The sequence below is a fragment of the Chrysemys picta genome, chromosome 5 (genome assembly GCF_011386835.1).
Source record: "Chrysemys picta bellii isolate R12L10 chromosome 5, ASM1138683v2, whole genome shotgun sequence".
NCBI lineage: Eukaryota > Metazoa > Chordata > Testudines > Emydidae > Chrysemys > Chrysemys picta.
The window spans coordinates 64256239-64279289 of NC_088795.1; the positions used below are offsets into that span (position 1 = coordinate 64256239).

Genomic DNA, 23051 nt, shown 5'->3' on the forward strand with positions numbered 1-23051 from the left:
AGCATAAATATGTTATGTTACTGGGTTATTAATCATTGCGCTGTACAAGAGCTATGTTATTACCCAAGAACCACTCAATACCCATGGGCAAGGGGGTTCCAGTAATATGTTGATTCTGGTATGTACATTCTGGTTCACCAAAAAATGTGATATGAGGTCTTAAATGAAAGCTGAGGGGACACTGATCATCAATAGCATTGTGGAAATGTATTCACAGATACTGTATAAGGAGCTATTTACACATACTAAAAATGTTTTAAAAGTCTGAATCAAGACAGTCACCAGCAGAGGTGAAAAACAGACAGTAGGTCTGAAATGTGTATCTTGCTTTTGGAGACTCAAATTAAGCATTGTAAGCTAACATAGTGCATGCTCATTTACGTGTGAAGTCTAAATGTTAACAAAGATGTGAAGTCAATACAGACGCAGCATACAGGAAAAACAAGCCACAGGTAGTAATCCTGTCTCTAAGGACCGACAAACTATGAGGATATATGTAGAAGTCAAAGATAACACCCCCTCCTCATGCACTTAGGGAGTAAACTGTGTATTTACCTTCATGAAAACAGGATCTCAACCAACCTTGGCTGAACATGCCATAGAAGACTTTGGGTGAAAAACTTAACATAGGAGGTTAAGGTTACATATAAAACAAAATCATAACATGCTTTTCAGAGACTAAACTTATGTTTCCAGTTTTCTTACTCATTATCTCCAAATCTCTAGCCTTTGATAATAAACTCATTTATAGTTGGGGGTGGGGGGAATCTCAGTTCTGTGATGTTAAGCCAAGTTCTGGTCCTGAGCTAAATCTGACAATCTGGTGTGCACACTGTTCCTTTGGAGACCACAGACTTGGTATTTCTGTGGGTAGCTAGTGTTGGATTCACAGGGGAATGTTTCAAAGGGACTGGAGTGAACCTATTGTTAATCTACAAGGGAAGGGCTGGTAGAGCCCAGAGGAGATTGTTTGAGAGCTTGTGTGTTGAAGAGTTCAACATGAGAGCTCTCCAGGACATTTGCTGTTCATCCTGAGCTGAATTCAACTATTTGGCCCACAGCGAAGTCTAAACTTGAAGGAAGTGCTTATATTCAACTAGTCATGCAAGTAAATCAGAATAAAATTGCTGTGCAATGGTCTCCTCTTCAAGGGGACCTTATTGGTGGGGATGTGATATTGAGTTTTGAGTGGTGACAGCAGCTCTGTGTTTGCAGCTGCCCATCTGAACCCATTATTGCTTGGCACTTTTATCATAGTGTGATTGATTTGTGCTTATTCAACAGCTAGCCAGATACTCCAAGCACTCATGGATGTAGGTGTTTCCATGACTCTCGGGGAATGGTAGGATATGTAGCTAGCAGTATCCAAAAGACTATATGTCTTGACTCTTGCACCTGTTACATGCTGTTTCTATTTAACTCTGAGTTTAAGTAATTATTTTTAGGGGTTTCCGTGACTGCACCTGGTGCTGTTTGGTCTTATCTGAATCACTTGATGTGCAGGTGCAGATGGAGGCATTCAAAGGGCTGATAGCTCATTTTGCTCCCACACAGGAAAACTCTAATAAGTGCAAATGAGGGTTTAATAGATTAGCAGGATGCGAAAAACTGCTCTGAAGCAGTTATACAGGCAAGTGTGTCATGACAGGAAGAACTATATTCACAGACATGGCAGTTTTTGCCACCAGGGCCCGCAATCCTGGCGTATCCTCTTCTCCCTTGTGAATTTAGCCTTATTCTGAAGAGAACTTTAGTCACTGACCTACTTTAGGTGTGTTCAGGGCCCTGTTCTTGGCAGAGCATCCAATTACTGCCCTGTCTACTTTTTCAGGATTATGAAAATAATGAAGAGAAAAATAAATAGCTGAAAGTGCATTAAAACACATCCTGCTTATGTAAACAATACACCTGGCAGGATATTTTTCTGCTTACTAGTATAATCCTAGCAGTAGCATCTTTAAAACCTACTTCACTTGTTAAATATAGATATGTGGTAGTAACCTAAATAAATAGAGATGCATAGACAGTATAAGAAAGCATTTTAGCAAAGTGTAAGCAGGTCACTATTCCTACTTGTTGATAATATAGTCATGGATTGTAATGTAATTGAGCCATAGCACTGTAAGTGCCTCATAATTCTGTCTTTACTTTTTGCATGGCTTTATCTGTTACTAAACAGGAACATTGTGCAGTGAGTGGGTGAAGAGTAAAGGAAATACATCTGCTAAGATACAAGTTTGGCTTTAAACTCAATATTTTATTAAGGAATAACACTTTGTAGGGCTTCCTTTGAGGTGATACATCTTTCTACTGCCTTTGGGCCACTAGTTCAGGCTTTGTCTTGATGAGGAAAATTGGTCCCTTTGTCTAGTGTTGAGTCAGGATAACAGCTCTAGCTTTAGTTCCATATTTTATAGTTTCCATATCCTATCACCAACCCTCTCACACTCATGGTTCAGGAAGCTAGGCTAAAATATAACCCTGTTAAAAAAACAAGCTAAAGGTATCATCCTGCATCTATGCCAGGAAAAGTGAATTAGAGAAACTTAACTACTTTTCTATTCAAAACACATCTTTAAAGGCATACCATTAGATACTATACTAATGACTAATCTTATTTTTTCACTGATGTAAATAAATCTTCATTGACTTTAGTGGATTTCAGCTAGATTTACATCAGCATATGAGAGCAGAATTTGGTTCATCATCAGATATGGAGGCAGATGACGTGCTTCACTTGAAAACAAGCTGGTGTTTAGTATCATTTCAAGTCAGTACAACCAACATGATGTGTGCTTTATTTCTGAACATACACCACATCCAATGGAGGGAGGAACCTCAAATCTATACTTAAGTCAGTCTCTGTAGAATTAACTCTTCATAGATGTACCAAGACATTTAAAAAACTTTCTACAGGTTCTCTTCTTGCTGTTTAGTTCAAATTAATACTGGGTAAACTACTCACAACAAATATTTTTACCAGCACATTTAGTTTTTTAATACAAGGTATCTAGGAACAGGATTTTTTCATATTTGCTTTTAAAAATTAACTAATGGTTTATTGAAATATTTCACTGCATGGATTGCTTCAATAGCCGCTATCGTTTTGAGCATTCACTATTCATATTTTGGTATGTGACTGGTAACCTAATTTGCACAGAATTCTTCTGCTCCCAAGGTTGACACACAGATTTCTGGTATAAATACTATTTCACATGACTATATAGTATACTGCCATGAACAGGGGCATGAATGCATGCCGAAAGTGAACACTGTTGAAAGAAATTCAGTTTAATTTAAAAGGTTGATCTTTTTTCCAGCAAGTCTTGCCCTCTATTGCCCAAGTTTGATGTTCATAGGTGTTGCCCACTCTGCACACAGCCAGCTTCTTTCTCATACACACATGCAGGGCTGGGCAACAATAAACCTATACATTCTCATGTGTGTTCAAGTGATGATGATGTGTCAAGCGTAGGCGCTGAAGTGATTTGCATGCAGTCACAAAAGACAGTTCAGCTGAGGCCCTGTAAAAATTTAATCTGAGAACTCAGCATTTCTGTAATAGGGATTTTCCCCAATTCTCTTGCCCAAAACTTCCCCTCCCACAAAGGATTGTTCAGTGTGCTGTGTGCCAGATTATTGCTACCCTTCACCCCAGAGTTTATTATAAATGAGCTCCTCTTAATAGAAAGAAAATTGCAGTGCTAAAAATAGATACTACATGCATTTTAATTAAAACATGGGACAGGTCTAGAATAAAAGTATAAGAGGTTTTGAAAGTGCAGCACTGTTCAGGAGCAGAAGCCAACTATCTAGATATTTATAGATACAGGTGGAAACTATTCCGGACATGAGAGATACGTGCCCTGCTTTTGATCCTAAATAGTAATGACAGATATACATGTAACACCAACAGAGCCTGGTTGCTGGCAGGCGGAATCGAACTGGGGACCTCTGGAGCTTAGTACATGAGCCTCAACAGCATGAGCTAAAAGCCAACTGGCTGTAGAGCAGACACATTTTATTTTTCTCTCTAAATGGTCTCAGTGCCACTAGATGGGACAGAACACCCAGGGCCAGCTCTAACTTTTTTGCCATCCAAGGCAAAAAAGAAGAGCGCCGCCCCGCCGTAACACTCCCTCCCTCCCCCGCGAGTGCTGCACCCCCGACCCCACCCCCCAGTGCCGGGCCGCCAACCCCCCCCCCCCCTCCGATTGCCACGCTGGGCCGCCCAACTCCCCGCCCCGAGTGCCAGGCCGCCGAACCCCCCCCCCCCCCCGAGCGCCTCACCGGGCCGGCCAACCCCCACCCCGAGGGCCTCGCCAGGCCGCCCAAACCCCCGCGAAGGCCGCACCGGGCCGGCCAACTCCCCCCTGAGTGCCACGCTGGCCAAACCCCCGCCCCCCCCCGAGTGATGAGCCGAGCCGCGCCGCCCAACCCCCCAGAGTGCTGCGCCGCACCGGCCAAACCCCCGCCCCCCTGGAGCACTGCGCTGGGCTGCCCAAACCCCCAGAGCGCCAGGCTGGCCAATCCCCCCTCCCCCCAGCGCCACACCACCGAAACACACACACACAAAAAACCTCGAGCGCCGCCCCGCAAACAAAAACAAAAACACTGCGAGCGCCCCCCCCCCCCCGCCACCCTAACATTGGCCGCCCCAAGCACATGCTTGGTCGGCTGGTGCCTGAAGCTGGCCCTGACAACACCACACCCACAAGGTGTGTGGGTTTTATACACATTGAAATTACATGAGTGTTGAGTTCTGCTCTTGCAGAGCTTGATCTTTTGCTTTTACTTTCCCTCCTTATTATTTTCTATCCTCTTACTGATACTAAACACTGTAGCTGAAGTCCTACTACCTTTGCTTGAACAGCTTTCAGCTATTTTATTACTTTCCCTCGGGGGGGGGAGGGGCAAGTGGGACAATTTGCTGCAGGGAATGTCTAAGGCTCCCCCCCCCTGCCTCCGCCTTCCCCCGGCGCCTCAGCACGCTGCATCCAGTGGCGGCCCTAGACAGCGCTGCAGTGGTGTGGTTCCGGCGGGACCTGAGCTCCTCCCGCTCAGAGCCACATGGTAAGGGGGCAGGGCAGGAAGCTCAGGTCCCGCCAGAACCATGCCACTGCAGTGCTGTCCAGGGCTGCTCCTGGACGTGGCTCGCTGAGGCTCTGGGAGAGGGGAGAGGCGGGGGTAAGCGGCATGGTAAGGGGCCAGAGGGGTTGGATAAGGGGCAGGGAGTCTTGGGTACAGGGAGCGGGTGGAGGGGTTGGATGGGGCAGAGGTTCGGGGGTGGTGGTCAGGGGACAGGGGGTTGAATCATGGGTGTTCCAGGGGTCTGTCAGGACTTGGAGGAGGGATGGATAGGGGTCAGGACAGTCAGGGGACAGGGGGGTTTGAGGATGGTGGTCAGGGGGCAAGAAGCAGGATGGGTCGGGGCTTCTGAGGGGGGTAGTCAGGGAGCAGAAAGTGGGTCAGATAGGGGGCAGGGCCAGGCTGTTTGGGGAGGTACAGCCTTCCCTACCTGGCCCTTCATATAATTTTGGAATCTCGATGTGGCCCTCGGGCCAAAAAGTTTGCCCATGCCTGCCCTAATGTCTCAAAAAAAAAAAAAAAAAGTGGCTTTGCGTTTTAATTTAATCGCATGATACGCTCTATATAGAAAGCCCATGTTCACTCACAGCATGCGTCCCCACTACTGCGGCGCCGCATTACTATTAGGCCTCCCCTCCCCTCTGACTACTATTTTAGAAAATTCTTTGACCTATATAAGCGGCCGCGTCAGGCGTGCCCAGCGCAGTGTCTACAGTGGTTGTAATCTTTGTCGCGTGTACTCTACTGAAATAGCATAACAAGCCCATGGCTTTACATTTTAATTCAATCGTATGATACCCCCTTTTAATTTTAAAATATGGATCCATTCGTTGTTAAGATAAGAAAAGGAGCAGACAAGCTGTTCATGTGAAAGAGCCTTTTCAAAACTAGCACACGTAAAAAACAAACTAAGAAGTATAATGTCCCAACAGTGCCTCGACTCACTCATGATTTTGTACATTGAATAAGAATTGGCTTCGTCAGTTAATTACAATGATGCGATTGAGAAATTTAAGTCCATAACACCTGGTGAGCGATGTCTCAGTCTCTAAGACAGGAAGAAGAAGAAGCCTTAATCTGTTTTGGTCAATTTGGGTTACTCATTATCTGGTTAAAGATAAAGATCTTTGTATACACCTGATTATCACTACAGCAGAAATTTGGTATTTTGTCTCTCATTTTTTAAGTAAAAAGTTTAGTTGTTAATTAAAAAAAAAAAAAAGTTTAGTTAAGTTTTAGTTTCTTTAGTTTGTTTGATGAATAAAAATAATGTCCTTTATGATTGAGTATTCAATAAATGTTCACCTTTAAAAAAAAAATTCCCTGGGTACACACCCTAATGAAATGTGCTGTGCACGCCTATGTGGGCCATGCTTCTTGATGTTGCCAAAGCATAACAAAGTGATATAAAGTAATATTTAGAGCATACTTTTTGCAAGATAGTCTCCCTCCTGTGCACGATGGTCATGACAGGTACTTCAACATCTATTTTAATTTCTGTCACAGTTCAAATTGTTCCACAAGACACGGGGTACATAAGGAATATTTCATTTAACTACCTGTGAAGGTTTGGATCACAGAAACCCCCTTGCAATGAGAATTCTGTTCAACCATGATTGCTTAAACCAATGCTTTTTCAGAACTTCAGCTACCACCTTTCCAACAGACTTAGGAGTTGAATGTTTTACTATTACTGAGATGTGGCATTTGGAAATATCAGAAAACCATTCTAAAAAGAGCGTAAACCTTGTTGAATTTACAGTACTTCATGCAGCTATGAAATGCAAATTTTTAAATGTTTTTTGCAACATACCTTAAACTCTTTTTGGAATTTCTTTTCATGTTAAAAGTACGTAGCATCCAAAGTTTTTATGAAAGCAAACGGTGAGGCTCAGCTTATGTTTTCTGTACTATACACTAACCTGTGGAGGAAGTGGACATATACATTATTGTATGATCTATTGATAGGCTTTGTTGTGTATATTTTAACATTCAAATACACAAGTGAGAAGTTGCAATAGCCTACAGCTTCTCACACTAAAAAAAAAAAAAAAAACAGTATTTCCCCCCTAATTAGTCCAATATTTTATTAAACGAATAAAGAAAACATTAAGTTGCAAAATCAGCTTTGTTTGAGGTTATTATGAATGGGCCCAACTGCACTCCTGGAATCTGCAATGGGGATTTATCTACCCCAAGTAGCATCCACTGTTTTCAATGGGACTTAGATTAAGTGCCTGAATCACTTTTGAGAATGGGAATTAGGTGCTTTTGAAAAATGTATCTTAATTAAATAAGCAGTGTGCTTGTATCAGGTCATGTCATCAGTTAATTTTATGCCACAAGCATGCCTGAACAAATAGTAAAGCTGATTGAGACTACAAGAGTTTTTTCATTAAATGCTTTCCACCTTTTTTTGTACAAACTTTTCAATCAGCTCTTCCAGTTTGGATAAGGTCCATGTCCAACATAGACCGCCATCTACAACTTAGACTTGATCAATCAAATGAAAGTAAGAACAAAACATGAGGAGCATGAGTTGCTGCTCAGTTATATAAACACAATGCTTTAGTTAGTATGCCAGTCTCAGTGAACAATTTATTTTTTTTTAAATTGAACCCAAGAGGTATCAAAAAGGATTCAAATACTTATATAGATAATGAGAACATCTGCTGTTTATATTAAGTGGATATCAAGGGATAAGTCAACCACTAAGGGCCTAATCCAACTCCTACAGGAGCCAATGAGTTTTTTCCCATAGGAATTGGATTGGGCCCTAGTTGCCAGGTTTAGGAATAAACTTCCCCCTCTAGGCAACTTATTCTGTAATTGTACACTCCAGGGTTTTATGCACCTTCCTCTGAAGCAGCAGGTACTGATACAAGTGCAGTCAGACAGGATACTGAACTAGATAGAAACAATGGAAGTATCAAACCCATTGTCTTTCTATACAAGACAGTAAAAAAGTAAATAAATTTGTGGGTCTAAAATAGACCTATGTAAAGAGGTACAAGTCCATTGAATTCAGTAGAATTTTGCCCATTTAAGACTTGATCCAATTTTCATTAAAGTCAATGGAAATTTTTCCACAGATTTCAGTGTGACCTGGATTCAAGCCTTACAGTACAATTAAAGTTGCCTTCATTGTCTCATAACTTATGGAGGCAAACTTGGTTTGTTATGATGTTTTGTTTTATGTATATTATAAACAAATCTCCCTTAAATCATCTGTAAAGAAAACAGACTAGCTTTATTTCCATCTTGGTTAAGAGATTGCCATCTATTTCCAAAACAATTTCCTTTTTCATCCTGTTCAACATGTTGCCTGATGTATCCAATTTCAAGCAATGTGATCGGATTCAGTAGTGCTGTTACCACTTATTCCAGGGACAAACCTACAAAAAAGTAATAGCTAGTGAGGATATGTTGTAATTGGAACCCTGAGGCTATGGGCTCAGAGCCAGACCCATAAGCTTTTGGATCCAGAGTGGGTGGATGAGATGATACTATTACTGCCATTTAATTTTTTGCACTTGCCTATACTGCTTTTACACACAATTTGGGTCTAAACCTGTCCTCAGATATGCCCACATAGCTCATGCTGACTTAAATTGGAGCAGCACACGTCTGAGGCACTGCCTCTCCCTCCAGTGCCTTGTCCCCTTCATCTGGACTTTGATTTTTTTTTTCTTATGCTTTGAATAGCAGTTGCTTCTCAATGCAGCCAAAATCAGCTTTTTACAAATCCTTTTCTACTCTTACACCCATTCGTTTGCTTTTGATTATTACCCGTTTGACATACAAGTTTAACAGAGACTAGACAGGGCCCTTTCCCACCCTATTGAGTTGAAATTTACCATCCATTTACTAGGCATTGTGCTATCTGCACACAAATTACACCGAGCTCACCATCAGCCATGGCTACTGTGCAGTATTAGAGGAAAGGTCAGTTTATGATATAACTAGAATGTTTCAAAATCTGCCAAATTTTAAAATTTTGAAGATTTTTGACTGGAAAGGCACCTAAAATGTGGTTGAGCATCTATAAAAATTGAAGTTTTTAGTTTTTCAACTTTTAAATATGACTTTTTTGGTCAAAAATTGTTTATCACCCACATGCTCCCCATCTCACCCCAAATGTCAGGAAATGGTATTCAATAAATAATGTTGACTGAACAACCTGGCCAGTCACACTGCTTTTTTAAAAAAGTTTTACTATAAAGTAGCCACTGGAAATAGAGATCAGTAACTACTACAGAGATACCACTTTGTAAAGCTCACCCATATTATATGACTGGGCCCAGAATACAAAGAGCAATCTTTGATCATCACCCTTATTACCACTACACTTCGATTATCCCAGATTACTATCCCATGCACTGATTTTGCCAACAAACAGCAACAAATAGAGGTATGGAGCTACAAGAACTGTGGTAGGGTGACCAACTAGCAAGTGTGAAAAATCGGGATGGGGTGGGGGTGGGGGGTGATAGGCGCTTATATAAGACAAAGCCCCGAATATCAGGACTGTCCTTATAAAATTGGGACATCTGGTCACTCTAAACTATGGGGACTCTGTGCTTCCTCCATGTATAAGTCCTGGTACATGCCATCTGGCAACATTCAAAAGACTTGCAACTGGCAGTAGTATCAGCAGGCGTGGGGATAGAGATGAGAGCTGGCTGGAAAAAAAGGAATCCTTTTCTATGGGATTTTTTTTAATTAATCCCAAATCAGGATGAAATGCTGAAGCCACAAACCTTTTCACAGAATGGATTTAAGATCCATTTTTGGAGAACTGAGATCAGCTCCCTGGCTGGCCTCTCCCTGCCCTGCCCCCACAAGGTTCCTATCAGTTTCACTTATGTAATTCACAAGAGCCTTCCAGCCTTGCTGCTGGAGAGGCAGAGATTCTGGGCACTCAGTCTGATTTTGCAACTCCAGGAGGTAGAGAGCCAAGACTCTCTGTTCCCAGAGCTAACCCTGCAGGAAAACTTTTGTCAGTTTCACTGAGAACACGCTGTATAAGTACAGAGGGTAAAATAATTTAGGCCAGGGGCAGCACAGCAAACTTACTTTTACAAACAGTTGCATGGTCTCTTTAATGTCCAGTGAAGGCCAATTCAATGGAATCTTGGGCCTCCAGTGAAACCATTAGATTGGGAGAAGGTAGTGTTAGTGTTACCCAAACTCCCCAGCCATGCCAAGGTGGAGGTAGAGCAGAAAACAATACATAAATAACTGGCATGTACATAGGTGAAAATACATTTACAATAGTGAATGGAGTTTCCCTATTAAACAGTATTGAGGAATCTGTGATATACGCCAGACAGAAAGGCAATAAAATGGATGAGCTTCTGATTCTCCAAGGGCTCAAATTTGTCGCCATGGAGCTTTCAGCTAGCATGAAGTATCTTATGCTCCTCATCATATGGCACTAGAAAACAGCCAGCAGACATCACTCCATAACCTGGTGAGCTGCTATGGCTTGATACCACTGTCTGACCAGCGCACTATCCATACAGCGCTGACAAGACCTAATAAGTGTAAAGTCTCTGATTTACTGCAGAGCCTATCAGACCCCTTTGCTATGAGAGATCTCACTCAGGCGCGCCTTCATCAATGCCCATTACTAATCATAATCCACTTTGTTAGCGAATCATTAAAATAAAAAAAAGCATTAGGAAGGTATTACTAGTGAATCCCCATAGTGAAGTAGAAATCTCCTCATTATCCTATTATTGCTACAATTAAGTATTCATTCTGTGACTCTGGACATTTTACTACCTGCTCTTCTAAAAGTTCAAAATGTTTTAAGTATCATGAATAGAAAAGCAAAACTATTTTTCTGCATAAAAGGAAGAGCATTCCCACTACAACTACAAACTTCACATAGTGCTAGAGGAACATTATTATGATGTTGAACCAGTAAATCACAATGGTAAATCAAAATATTTGAATAGCCTGAACATCAGGTAAAGATTGCTTCCTTCCTTTGCAAGAAGTACATAAACTCCATAGCATACTTTTAGTTGCCCGTGGTCTCTGAACAGTAGCCAATAAAAATAGTTATATTAAAAAAAAATCTATTTTCTTTTCATAGGTAATCTTCAATCTTATTTCATAAAAATGATATAGTCTTTATGGACTAATGAGGCAGGTTATGTATTTCAGGGAATCTGTTAAGAAATCTTAAGTACTAAATGTGACTTTCAATCATGTTCAGGTATTGTAATGTATCCTACCAAGTTAAAAATGAAGCCACCATAAGCCATTTATATCAATAATGCACATATAAATTTACCCCAATGATTAAAGTATAGCATAGTTGTCCAGAATAACTGTGCATTGAACAGTTGTGCAAAATTAATGAATACAAGTTTCCACTTGAATATTTTTATTATGTTCCGTTATCCTTTGGGTAAAGCCATCAAAGGGAGCCCAGAGAGAAATAAAGAACAGCATGATACTTTACAGCTATATAGCACCATTAATCTGAGAACACCAAAGCCCTTCTCTAACTATACACACAACTTCAACAATAAGATGTAGCCACCTGTTGGATGGAGAATAGCAGCCAGGTAGGTGACTGGTGCACAACAAACTGCAGAAGTTACGCTTCAGTCTTATGCCATGCAATCTTTATTTTCCATATTTTTAAGGTCTCTTTGGAAACATCCCATCCTGTTTCCAAGCTTGTGACCCCTAGAAGAGTTTAATTAAAGGCAATGACACATTTTAGGTAGGAGGAAAAAAAGTCAGACAAAATCCAAACATACAATCAAATTCTAGTACCACATAAATGTATTACACCCTGGGGAGCTCTGTGAAAACCAAGGGCAACAGAATCCTCCTCATAGAGCCACATACACAAGCCTTCACAGCCATTATGTTACAGGATATGCAAATAGAGAAGTTAGATTAAAAAAAAATACTGTTGATGGAAGATTGCAACATAACACTACTTTTACTACTCAGAATGATAACCCACAAGAACCCCTAAAGAAGGAACACCCTGCTTTGTTTCTCTCTAAAACAAAGAGGTACAATTTACCTCATCTCTTATGGGGTTGGCTTTCTGCATTCTGACTGTGGCTCCCAGGCTGCACACTTCACTACAGAACCTCCTAGCCTGCAAGCAGGGCCAGGAAACCTCCGCCCAGGCAGGGCCAGTTCTGTGTATTCCACGGGCTTCAGTAGTGGCTGCATTATCCCCACCTGAGTGGGTTTAGGTCAGAATTTAATTACACAGATACACTGGCCCCATTCCCCTCATCTGCTGACCTGACCTCATCCCCAATCCTTCTCTGTGCATTGCCATGGAGAAACCCAGGGTAAAGCATGCTTGACAGCTTGCAAGGTCTATACAACCCTCTGCATGGTCCCTCTGATCTGCCTCCATGTGCAGCTGAATTCTGGTAGTTCTGTTGCCTTTAGGGCTTTCTTAGAGTGTTATGAGATGGAAAGAATTTGGTCTGCAGCGATTAAATAATCTGGTGTCTTCAGATGAATCCATAAGCAACCTGTAATTATTTATTCAGGGATAAAGATGCATCAAACCATAGAACATGTCATGTATTGTTGGCAATAGTGGTAGGTAGTTGGACAACTACTCATCTCTCAGCAGAGGCTGCTAGTTAATGCTTGACAATATTGGCAAGAATATTAATGAAGCTGGCATCTCCTCAATGCCTCATGAGTGTACTCCCTCTGCCCCTCACCATATGCTGCCCTATTGAAATGTGGAATTTCTAGCCTCTCCAAAAAAACAGCTAATACTAACAAAAAATACAGAGAAATAAAGACTTTTTTTTCCTTCACTGCCTTAAGGATAATTAGCATAATGCCTGGGAGCTTAGGCCCCAAGACATGGGACTTTGTAGAGCAGGTGTGTACTCACACAGAGCAGCCTGCAGAATACAAGCCTTAATTCATCTTATAGGAAATTCAGGACTTTTAAAGTCCTTGAAATGCATTCTCCAGAGATTTTATTGTGTTTTAGCATGTTACCCAGAGCCAGCAGTCTCAGTTTTATTCTGGCACCTGTGGCAGTGCAACATCTTCTGGATGCAAGTCTTCTCTTTTTTTTAACCTTTATAGTGTAAATCATCCCACATTCACAATATTTCAACATCTTTGTTGGTTCACTTGATTAAACAGTCCACTGAGACTTCAAGTAGCACTGGTCGCTGGTGGTACTTGCAGTACATTGCTCTACTACAGCTGGCTCAGATAGGTCAACTTGCAAGAAGGATGTTAAACAGTGGTGAAAGTAAGTCCAGTGACTTACCGGTACGCTGAGGCCAGCTCTGGCCCCCAGAAGGGGCGGGGCCTAGGGTGGAGGGGGCGTAGCTGAGGGAGTCAGAGCCAGCCTCACGCCGCCCCCCTCCCCACCGGGGTAGCAGCAGCAGCAGCCCGGGGTTTCCGGGGGCTATTTAAAGGGCCCGTGGCTCCCCTGCTTCTACTGCCCTGGCCCTGTAAATAGCTGCGGGAGCCCTGGGGAAGCAGCAGGGCTCCCGCGGCTATTTAAAGGACCAGGGCAGCAGAGGCAGCTGGAGCCCCAGGTCCTTTAAATAGCCCCTAGAGCCCCCCCGCTACCCCTGGGCTCCGGGGGCTATTTAAAGGGCTCGGGGCTCCCCTGCTTCTACTGCCCTGGCCCTTTAAATAGCCACCGGAGCCCTGGAGTAGTGGCGGTGGGGCTCCGGCGGCTATTTAAAGGGACAGGGCGGTAGAAGCAGGGGAGCCCTAGACTTTTTAAATAGCCCCCAGAGCCCCACAGCCCTACCTCAGGGCTCCAGCAGTGGGGCTATGGTGGCAATTTAAAGGGCCTGGGGCTCCAGCCCCTGCTGGGAGCCCCAGGACCTTTAAATTGCCCCCTGGGGAAGCCGGGCCGCCACGGTACGGCAAACCGGCTCTTGCCAGTATGCCATACCGGGGCGTACCGGCTTACTTTTACCTCTGATGTTAAAGGACTAATATCAATGAGGTCTGAACCTATAAATGCAATGTAGGTTCTTACGGGATAATGATGGTCCTTCTCCCCTCTCTCCTGCCTTTTCACAAAGGCCAGATTCTGTCATCCTTATTCATTTTGGCCCTGATCGAACAGCGACAACCCCATGGGCAGACTCATGCCTCCACATGGGGCAAAATCTGACTCTAAAACATTATTTTGCTTTTTTAATTGAGTGTAGGTTTTCAACAGGTTATGATCATAATACTTTTTATGTTCGCATCAGCAAAATCTTATTTCTCAAAAGTTAGTTATGCAGAGTTTTGCTGAGCTACTGAAAAAATAGTCTATTTTTATTTTTAAAAATGTAAACAGCCAGTATTAGATCTGAAATACGTGACAACACATAAGCAAACAAAGCCAGGATATTTTCCCAGACTACAACTATTTTATTCTCCTCATTTAGGCTTTTACCCCACAAGAACAAAGAACTAGTTAATAGCATTGTGATAGTGGACCTTTTCCCCTAGACCCCTATCCCAACATCTATATTTTATTAATGTGCTCAGAGCCACTGTTTAGCAGAAGAGCTGCTGGAAGCTGTTAGAAAAAGCAGGAAACAGTAGGAGAGTGGTAATGGGTGGTAACTCTGTTTCATAATCTCACTGTTTGGAACATCATCATAATACTTTTCAGTGCCTCTTTATTTTCCTCACTCTGGCATCTTTAGAAAGTGAGGCATAGGTGTTTATAAAACCTTCAGTCAAATATGATAGCTAATATGTACCAATCAACACTTACGTGTTGGGAATCCTCATGTCAGTGTTTCCTTTGGCACTTGACAGCAGAAGTAGCGTCATCAGTTTCAAAATGTTGCCTAAAGATCTTAAGTGTGTTTCTCAGGAGACATAGGAGTGAAATATTTGGTCCATACCTGTTTTGTCCCCTGAAATTGCACGTCACCTTCCAAAGGTGGCAAAATCTGATGGAAAACACTAATGGCAGAAAGTTGAGAAATTCATTCTCTTGTGCCCATTGTAACAAGTTCCTCTCTGTACTCTATAGGTGAGTGGAATTTGTGTTATCAGCTTTGCTAATATAAAAGTCACAGAGTTTAAGCTGCAGTTTTGACCTAGTTTCCCCACTCATAACTTGATCATCTTTAGCTGGTCTTCTTTCATCTCTCCATGTCAGAATCCCCTCTCCTGTCACCTTAACTTTTTTGGCCATAACGGATTTTTTCCTCTTAATCTATTACTCGTGCATTCTGTGATCAGCCAGTGAAATCAATGAGATATACCTGAATAAGGAGTAAAGGGGGCTGGCCAGCAGCCCACACATATACACCATCATTGCTGTATTACCTTTTGTTTGCTTTTTTTTAATCTTTGAGATTTAGATGTTCACTTGTTCATTAAGATAAGGGAAAACTTGTGTGACAATGTGGGAAGCGTGTCTGTACAATTTATGAATTCTGGCTTATATTATGAATTATTGCTATATCACTGAATGGCCCTATGTAAATATGGAATCCATCATTGCTGGCAGGACCTACAACAAGGCTGCACCACACTAAGGACAATGGGTAATACTTAACTTCAATGACTGCGCTTTGACTGGACTATAGATATATCTGGAGGGTGAAAAATTGTTCTCTTTAACATCAGCGGATAGTACAAGAAGCAATGGGCTTAAATTGCAGCAAGAGAGGTTTAAGTTGGACTTTAGGGAAAAACTTCCTGTCAGCGTAGTTAAGCACTGAAACAAATTGTCAAAGGAAGTTGTGAAATCTCAATTACTGGAGGTTTAAGAACAGGTTATACAAACACCTGTCAGGAAGGGACTAGTTTATTGTTTAGTCCTGCTGTGAGTGAAGTGGACTGGACTAGATAACCTCTTGAGGTGCCTTCCAGTCCTACACTTCTAGGATTCTATGTGCTAATGGTGTTAGCTTCTCCAAGCTGGAACAACTGCCTTCTCTTGTCTGGAAGGATTAAGTGGAAAGAGTGAATATTCCCTGACCGGGACAGAAGGTTATAGAAGGACTCCTGGAAAAGATGGGGTGGGGGGAGAGATACAGGAAGTTTGGGCAGGAGAGGTGAAGGGGAGAGACCAGCCAAGCTGGGGGAGAGGGATCCATGTTAGCACACAAGTTGGACACTACTTCACCTGAAGGATGTTGGATAGCTGCAGACAACCATGGCCCCAGCCCAAAGAATGCTCTGGAGTGGTGAGGAAAGAATCAGGGAAATGCATGTAGGGTTTAAAATTTGTAGTAGTCACCGGAGAAATACAAACCTAAGTAATGAGCAATAGTGTGTTTGTGTTACACCTCATCACATGCCCCTTGCAGAGGTAACCCAGAAGGCTCATGCCTTTGGGTGGACTTCTAGGAGTGGGTGGGGTTGAGTCAAAGGAATCAGCAATGGTACTAGGGACAAGGCAGTTGGACCGCATGGCTGAAAATCTCAGGATGGGGGGATAGATAGAAGGGGCACATGTGCTTAGAGCCCCTAAAAGTAGGGAGCGTGTTTGTGCTCTGTTCAGCCACTGGAGGTTTAAAACATCTGGGATCCAGTAGCTGGTTCCCCTCCCATCAGTCAGATGCGTGGCCCAGAGAGGTGATGCTCGGTTCACATATCAACACTATGTTGAGGTAAGTGTATATAATTATGGATGGGGAAGAGTACTTCCATTCTCTGGTCCTGATCCTAGAAACATGCCTCTGCTTCTCTTTATACCTCTGAGTATTCCCATTGGAAGTGTTTCAACCCCATTTTTGAACTGCAATACGTTTTTCTGACTGAATGATCTCATTGTCATTACTCCTGTGATATTGTTCCCTCAGCTTCAACATGCTCGTGTATTTGGAGCAGCTTGAACTTTCCGTGAAGCTTCATTAGTATGATTTGTGAAAGTTTATCCAATTTCTGATAATCAGCAGTTTACATTAAGGGCTTAATCCTGCTCCCACTAAAGTAAATGATAAATTCCTTTAGGCCTTCATTATAAACCACTGTCCAAGTAGAGCAAGATTGGGCTCTAGGGACTAGATTCACAAAAGGACAAAGGTGCCTGAATCCCAGACCCCAACAACCCCCCTGCTCAGCTGCCCCCATGTCCTGTAGGTGCTCCATACCTCAATTTTTGGTAAAAGTTCCCTAGGTGCCTACACTTGTCTCTGAGTATGTGCACTGCAGCCTCACTCGAAGTATCTGGATACCTCAGCCCAGCTCATTTGTCCACCCAAATTGCCTACGAGTCCCAATCCAATAAGCATGCTCAGACCTTACCATGCAGATTGGGCCAGTGGAAGGCAGGAAGAGGACTTTCCTTATAACTTTTAGCCTGGTGGGGTTGGGGGAGGGAAAGAGAGAGCAAGACATTTAGTGTTTAGGGCACTCACCTGGATATCAGAACCCTGGTCATTGGGTGAGAGAGAGAAAGGGTGTATGCATGTAAGCATGAGGAGGAGTCTGCAGCCTGGTGGTTAGAGCACTCACCTGGGAGGTGGCAACCCAGGATCGACTCCTCCTGCTCCAATGACTTTAAAATTATTTATCCACTGTGGAACAGTTTCAGCAGGACAGATTGAGGGATAGCCCAGTGGGCAGGGCACTCAGATGAGACGTGCCAGATCACTATTCAACTCCCTTCTCCTCCTCAGGTGGAAGAGGAATTGGAACCAGGGGGGTCCCACATTCCAGGTAAGTACCTGGGTTAAAAGTTTGAGGACAGAGGGTTGTTTTTGTCCTCTTGGCATTAGGTGTCTATACCATTTTGCTACAGGCCAAAGGAAAGGTTTGCAGTGAAGAATCACAAGCTGAGGATTCACCTAGTTGTAGCATGAACTTAAGTGCTGAATTCTCTGAAAAAAGCGGGACTTAGGTTACACTTATTACCTTGGGATATCCCACTAGTTAGCTTAGGCAGGGAGATGCCAACATACTGGGTTTTCTTAATACCATTCTCGGGAGCCTCTCTCCCCACCTCATTCATTGTACTGGGAGCATATGTGACTAACTCAGGCTTCATGAATCCCAGTGATTTTCTAGGACTCTACAAGGAAAGGTGTAGTGACTCTTAGCATTGCCATGCCTAAGTTCCTTTGTGAATCTAACCCTCTATTTCTCACCTTGCTTTTATTTTGCTTAAGATATTGGTATGAGAAATGACAGGATAATAGATTTACATACACTTGTTCAGTAACTACTATTTATATTCTGGAATACATTCATCTACTGGTATTACTAGGCAAAATTGTCAGCAGAATATTTTAAACTATGAGACTGTCTCAAAAATATTATGGAATACCTTAAAGCAAATGCAATTTATCCAAAATATGGAGACTAATTTTTTTTTTAAGTCCTCTTTTAAAAACAAGAGATTTCCTGGATATGTGGCTAGTTAAATTTTTTTTTCAAAAGTTGGGGATTTTTCACACCCCTAACCCACATAGGTATGTCAGTTACTCTGACTTAAGTATTGACCAGGCAAAGATCTCTTATTTACTGAGAGTCCAAATTCCTACCAGACTAATAGGTAGAGGAACATTATAACTAATGCATTAAACTCTAAAATTATTTTTTCTACATCAACATGTTGTACCTTGAAAAGTTGAATATCCTACCATTTTCCGGGCCTAGACAAGCAAGTTTTGTGTCCCAATATCCAGGAAGATAAATCTTGCATTGCTAGCCCTCAAGGAACAGGACTATTTTTTTTATTATTAAACCTGATATTAGAAATGGGCTGGATATCTCCCATTCTGGGCCTCAGACAGTTGCACACCTCCTATGTGTGCAACACAGACCTTGAAAGCCCTGAATATGACTTCCTGTCTGACTTTGCCTACCAAATGATTTTGTCCGGCCCTTAAACACCCAAAGGATGGCATTTCTCCCCCTCCCCTCCCCCGCCCCCCCCGGCCAATGTATCCTCCACACACTGTGTATGCAAGGCATGATCTTGCACACAAATCTAGAATTGCATGACTTACCACAAATGTCATGGCACACTACTGGCCTCAGACCAGTGTAATTTTATTATTATTTTTTTTTTGAAGGGATGGGATTTCACAATTGGTGGGAAAGTATTTTATTGATATATATTTTAATGCAGGTAAATTGTGGCTGTTTGAAGTTGCTCCATCAGAGATTTTGAATGTTAAAACTAATCATGGGTTGATGGATTGGCAGGCAAAAAGCAAGTGAAGCAATCAAAGGTGCAGAAGGAATGCAATCACATGGCTCTAATTTATCACATACAAGCTGACAGATAAATAGATAGCAAAAGGTGCCTTTAAAAAAAAAAGTGCTATTTTTTAAGTTTCCTCCATTTCTAGCTGCATTCTCCATTAGAGAGAGAAGGAAGAATGCTGGAAATAGTAAATTCTTTCAAAGTAGTACTGATTTTTAAGTGTGTCCATCATGACAGTTGTGTTCTTTAAAACTTTCCTTTTACCACGTTACTGATATTCATGGTAATATCAATTTTCTATAGTTAAAGTGAGGCATTAGCATAAATATTGGTATATGGCAGTTTTTAAAGGGTGTACAATGCTTAGAGTATGGAACTGTGTTCTGTTCCCCACTTTGTCATAAATTTGCTGGGGAACACTGAGCTAATTGTTTAACCTTTCTGTGTTTCTTTATACCTTTTATACCTCTCAAATAGGTAGAAAAATACTTGCTTACCTTCTATAGTTACAATGTACTAATGATCTATTTAAAAACAACAAGGAGTCTGGTGGCACCTTAAAGACTAACAGATTTATTTGGGCATAAGCTTTCGTGGGTAAAAACCTCACTTCTTCAGATGCATAGATCCTTGGATGAAAGCTGCTATTGAATGTAAGTGGAAAAAGTAAAGCAAAAATAAATTGTAGCCATTTTTACACTCATTTACAATAATAAGTAATTTCCTGTGTTTGACACTGTCAAATGTTATGGTTGAGTCTCTATTACTCAGATATGCAGGTACTAAACTGATAAACATTTTGAATTTAATCATACTTCACAACTGTCTTTTAATAATCCTCACTTTACAGAACATACAATTTCTGCACTATCAGGCATAAGCTGTGTAATACAGGAGGTCATTAAGGCTTATGTGCTCCATAAGATCCCCTATACCAACAGTGACTGCTTACTCAAGAATTCACTGCACTATTCTATACCTTTGTGCAATTCTCCATTTCTTGACAAGAATTACAAAGGGAGGAAAGTAATATTGAAGAGTTCAAAGAGAAGCTGCCTTTAATGAGCACACATGGAGTTCTGTCATAACAAATTACCCTGTGATGCTCATGATTAATTGTGCTGCCACTTGTTGTATGGCAGTACAGTAATATAAGCCAAGCAAGCATAATATAAGACTGTCTGTAAAATTAGTAAATTTCTTTAATTTTATATTTATCACTGCTTGCCAGATGTGACAACACTTCATCATATATGCTCTTGCTGTAGTCTCCTGAATTATAATGGATCCTATATAGCCTTGGTTCAGTTCAGGGCTAATGAGCCTATACAAGCTGACAAGCCATAAGGTGTACAAATTAGAATGAATTTGTGCCAATCTGCAATATAATGATATTACAACCAGCTTTAAAGAGTCTCTCTTTTTTGGATATCACACTTGTCAATTAATTACACCAGTCTGTTTTTCATTATGCCCATGTTGAGGACCTGTACTCTTTTATTTGAGGTATTTTGCCCTTGTTGTATAGGAGTATTATGTCCCTATTTACCATTAGTGAGGAATGATATCAGACTCCTAAAGTTTGGATTATAATTGAGATAGGCCTGACCAGCAAAGTTCAGATCTCAATCCAAACTTTGAAGTTCAGAGAATGTTGAAGATGGACCCAGGATTTTGGGTCAGGTTAATTTAGGAATTATAGTATTTAAACCAGGATTAAAACTCAGGAATCCCTGCCCCCAGCCCTATGCTCAGACCTCAAATGAAAGTTATGTAATGATGTGGTTTAGACTACATATAGTTCCAAATATTTACTTAAGATGCCAATATAAAGAGTTTAAAGAAAAATGCTAAAACATTGGGTTGTGATGCTTTGATTTACTTGCTGCTCACCTTCTGATGGGATGACTACACTGCATCTGATCATCCTTCAAGTTGAAGGAAATAAATCTAGGTAACCAGTCAAATGATAGAATTAGTAATTCTTAAATGTATCTCCATAATGATTATATTTCTAGGATGGGATTTTCAAAAGCACTCAGAGGTTACCTACCTCCGACTTCAGCAAGAGTTTTACCATTGCTGAAGGGGAGAAGTGCTAGGCCAAGAGTGAGTGCTTTGGAAAATCCTACACCCAGGGGCTAATGAGCCTGAATACGTTGGTTTTGTAATGTGGCAGTTTCTCTCCCCTCCACGATTTTGCAGTTAATCAGAATAATGAATGCTAGAAATCCTAAGGGAGAAGAAAGGCAATAATTTGGAAGAGTATTCCAAAGGTCTCTCTGCACATAAGGGCTGCAAAACTACACTGGCTCTTTTTGCATACCTGCATTTACAGATCTGGTTTTTGATAGGGTTTTCATATGTTTTCTTTTGACAAAGTTTATTTCATACTGTTATACCTGGGTCTACACTGATGGATTTGTGTGAGAGACTTAAATTTACCCTACGCTAATCAGTGCAGAGTGAGATTCCGCATTATTTCTTTACTAGAGTAATAAAATAATCCCTGTTGTGTCTATTGCAAAGCTATAATAAATCAAAGTCTATGTTGTATATGTTACTTCACCCATATGTCACTTTTTCAGAGTATCTGCAACCTTATGGGATATAGTATGTTTGTTTGGAATGGGGTATATAAACCCCAGTCCATATCTGGCTAAGAGAGGATTAACACACTCACCTTGGACAGGGTGGTGAAAATGGTATGTCCCCTCATTGCAGAGACTGTTTAAGAAGTAGCCATGAGGGAAAGAGGTTAGTTCCCATCTGAGCCTATTTTTCCCTTCCAGAGTACGGGGAAGGAGAGGGTTATAAAAGACTTACTCTTACGCTTTGGGAGTTCCTCTGAAAAGGGTCAGATGCTCCTTGGGAAAACAGACTGCAGGAATCTTGGTTCTAGAAGAAAATGCACCATTAAGATGCATAAGAGGGTATAACTAAGCCCAGTGGATAAAATTAAGAAAAAAGAAAAATCAGGATGAATATCCTGGAAAAACAGAACATAATCTCCATCTGCATTTAAAAAGCAAATTGTAGCAAACACTAGTAAGCATTAGGGGACAATCCTGCATTAGCAGACAGATACACTAGGTTTTTAATAGTCTTTTCATGCTTTCATCACTTTTGGCTTCTTTGATACTTTTCATGGAAAGACTCCACCCCACGAAGTAGTCTTTTTAGTGTGTTTTATTTGACTTCTTGGTACAAGAAGCTCTTTAAAGTGTGAGCTTAGCCCCAAGAAGTTTGGTTTACATCTAGACAGTGTCACTTAGCTAGAAGCAGCTGGACAGTTAAAGTGGGCTAGTAGATTCCTTCCCTGAACCGATAGCACCTTTTAATACCTCACAAGAAAGCTGAAGGCATATCACAAGCAGGCTTTGTGCCAGGTCATCGTTCAGGTGTCATTCATCTGTCAAACCACAGAGGATAGACATGCCTTTCAATGCATTAGTGGAGATGTTGGCATCAACTACTACAGTCCACTGAAATGTGGTTAAGTACTCTCCCCCACATGGCACTCAAAACACTTCAATACAAAAAAAATGTTATTTGAATTATTCAAATTTTGCCACTCATTCAGTTGAGAAACACCTCACTCCACAAGCAGTCCCATTAATTTCTCAGGATGTTTCTTGCTCAGACACCTCTTATAACTGATTCCTCTGTGCATTGCCTGGTCCCTCCACCAACATGTTTGACATTAATAGCAATTAAGTCAAAGAGAAACCTTGGCAATACCTTCTTCAGGGCAATAACTTGTCACCCTTTCCAGCACATTAACGTTAAGGGACAGAGGAAGGATGATATG

General features: G+C 41.5%; 1 long non-coding RNA gene across 3 annotated transcripts in view; it reads right to left on the reverse strand.

The window, feature by feature from the left end:
• Positions 1 to 23051, reverse strand: part of LOC101943500 (uncharacterized) — a 49836-nt gene that overhangs the window by 12565 nt on the left and 14220 nt on the right. For 2 of the 3 annotated variants that reach the window (XR_010601386.1, XR_010601385.1), the window contains exon 3: positions 6902 to 7010. This is a non-coding gene — a long non-coding RNA (uncharacterized LOC101943500). Of the gene's footprint in view, positions 1 to 6901; positions 7011 to 11644; positions 13163 to 23051 lie in introns of those variants that run through there. The other variant, XR_010601387.1, reaches the window with a different exon arrangement.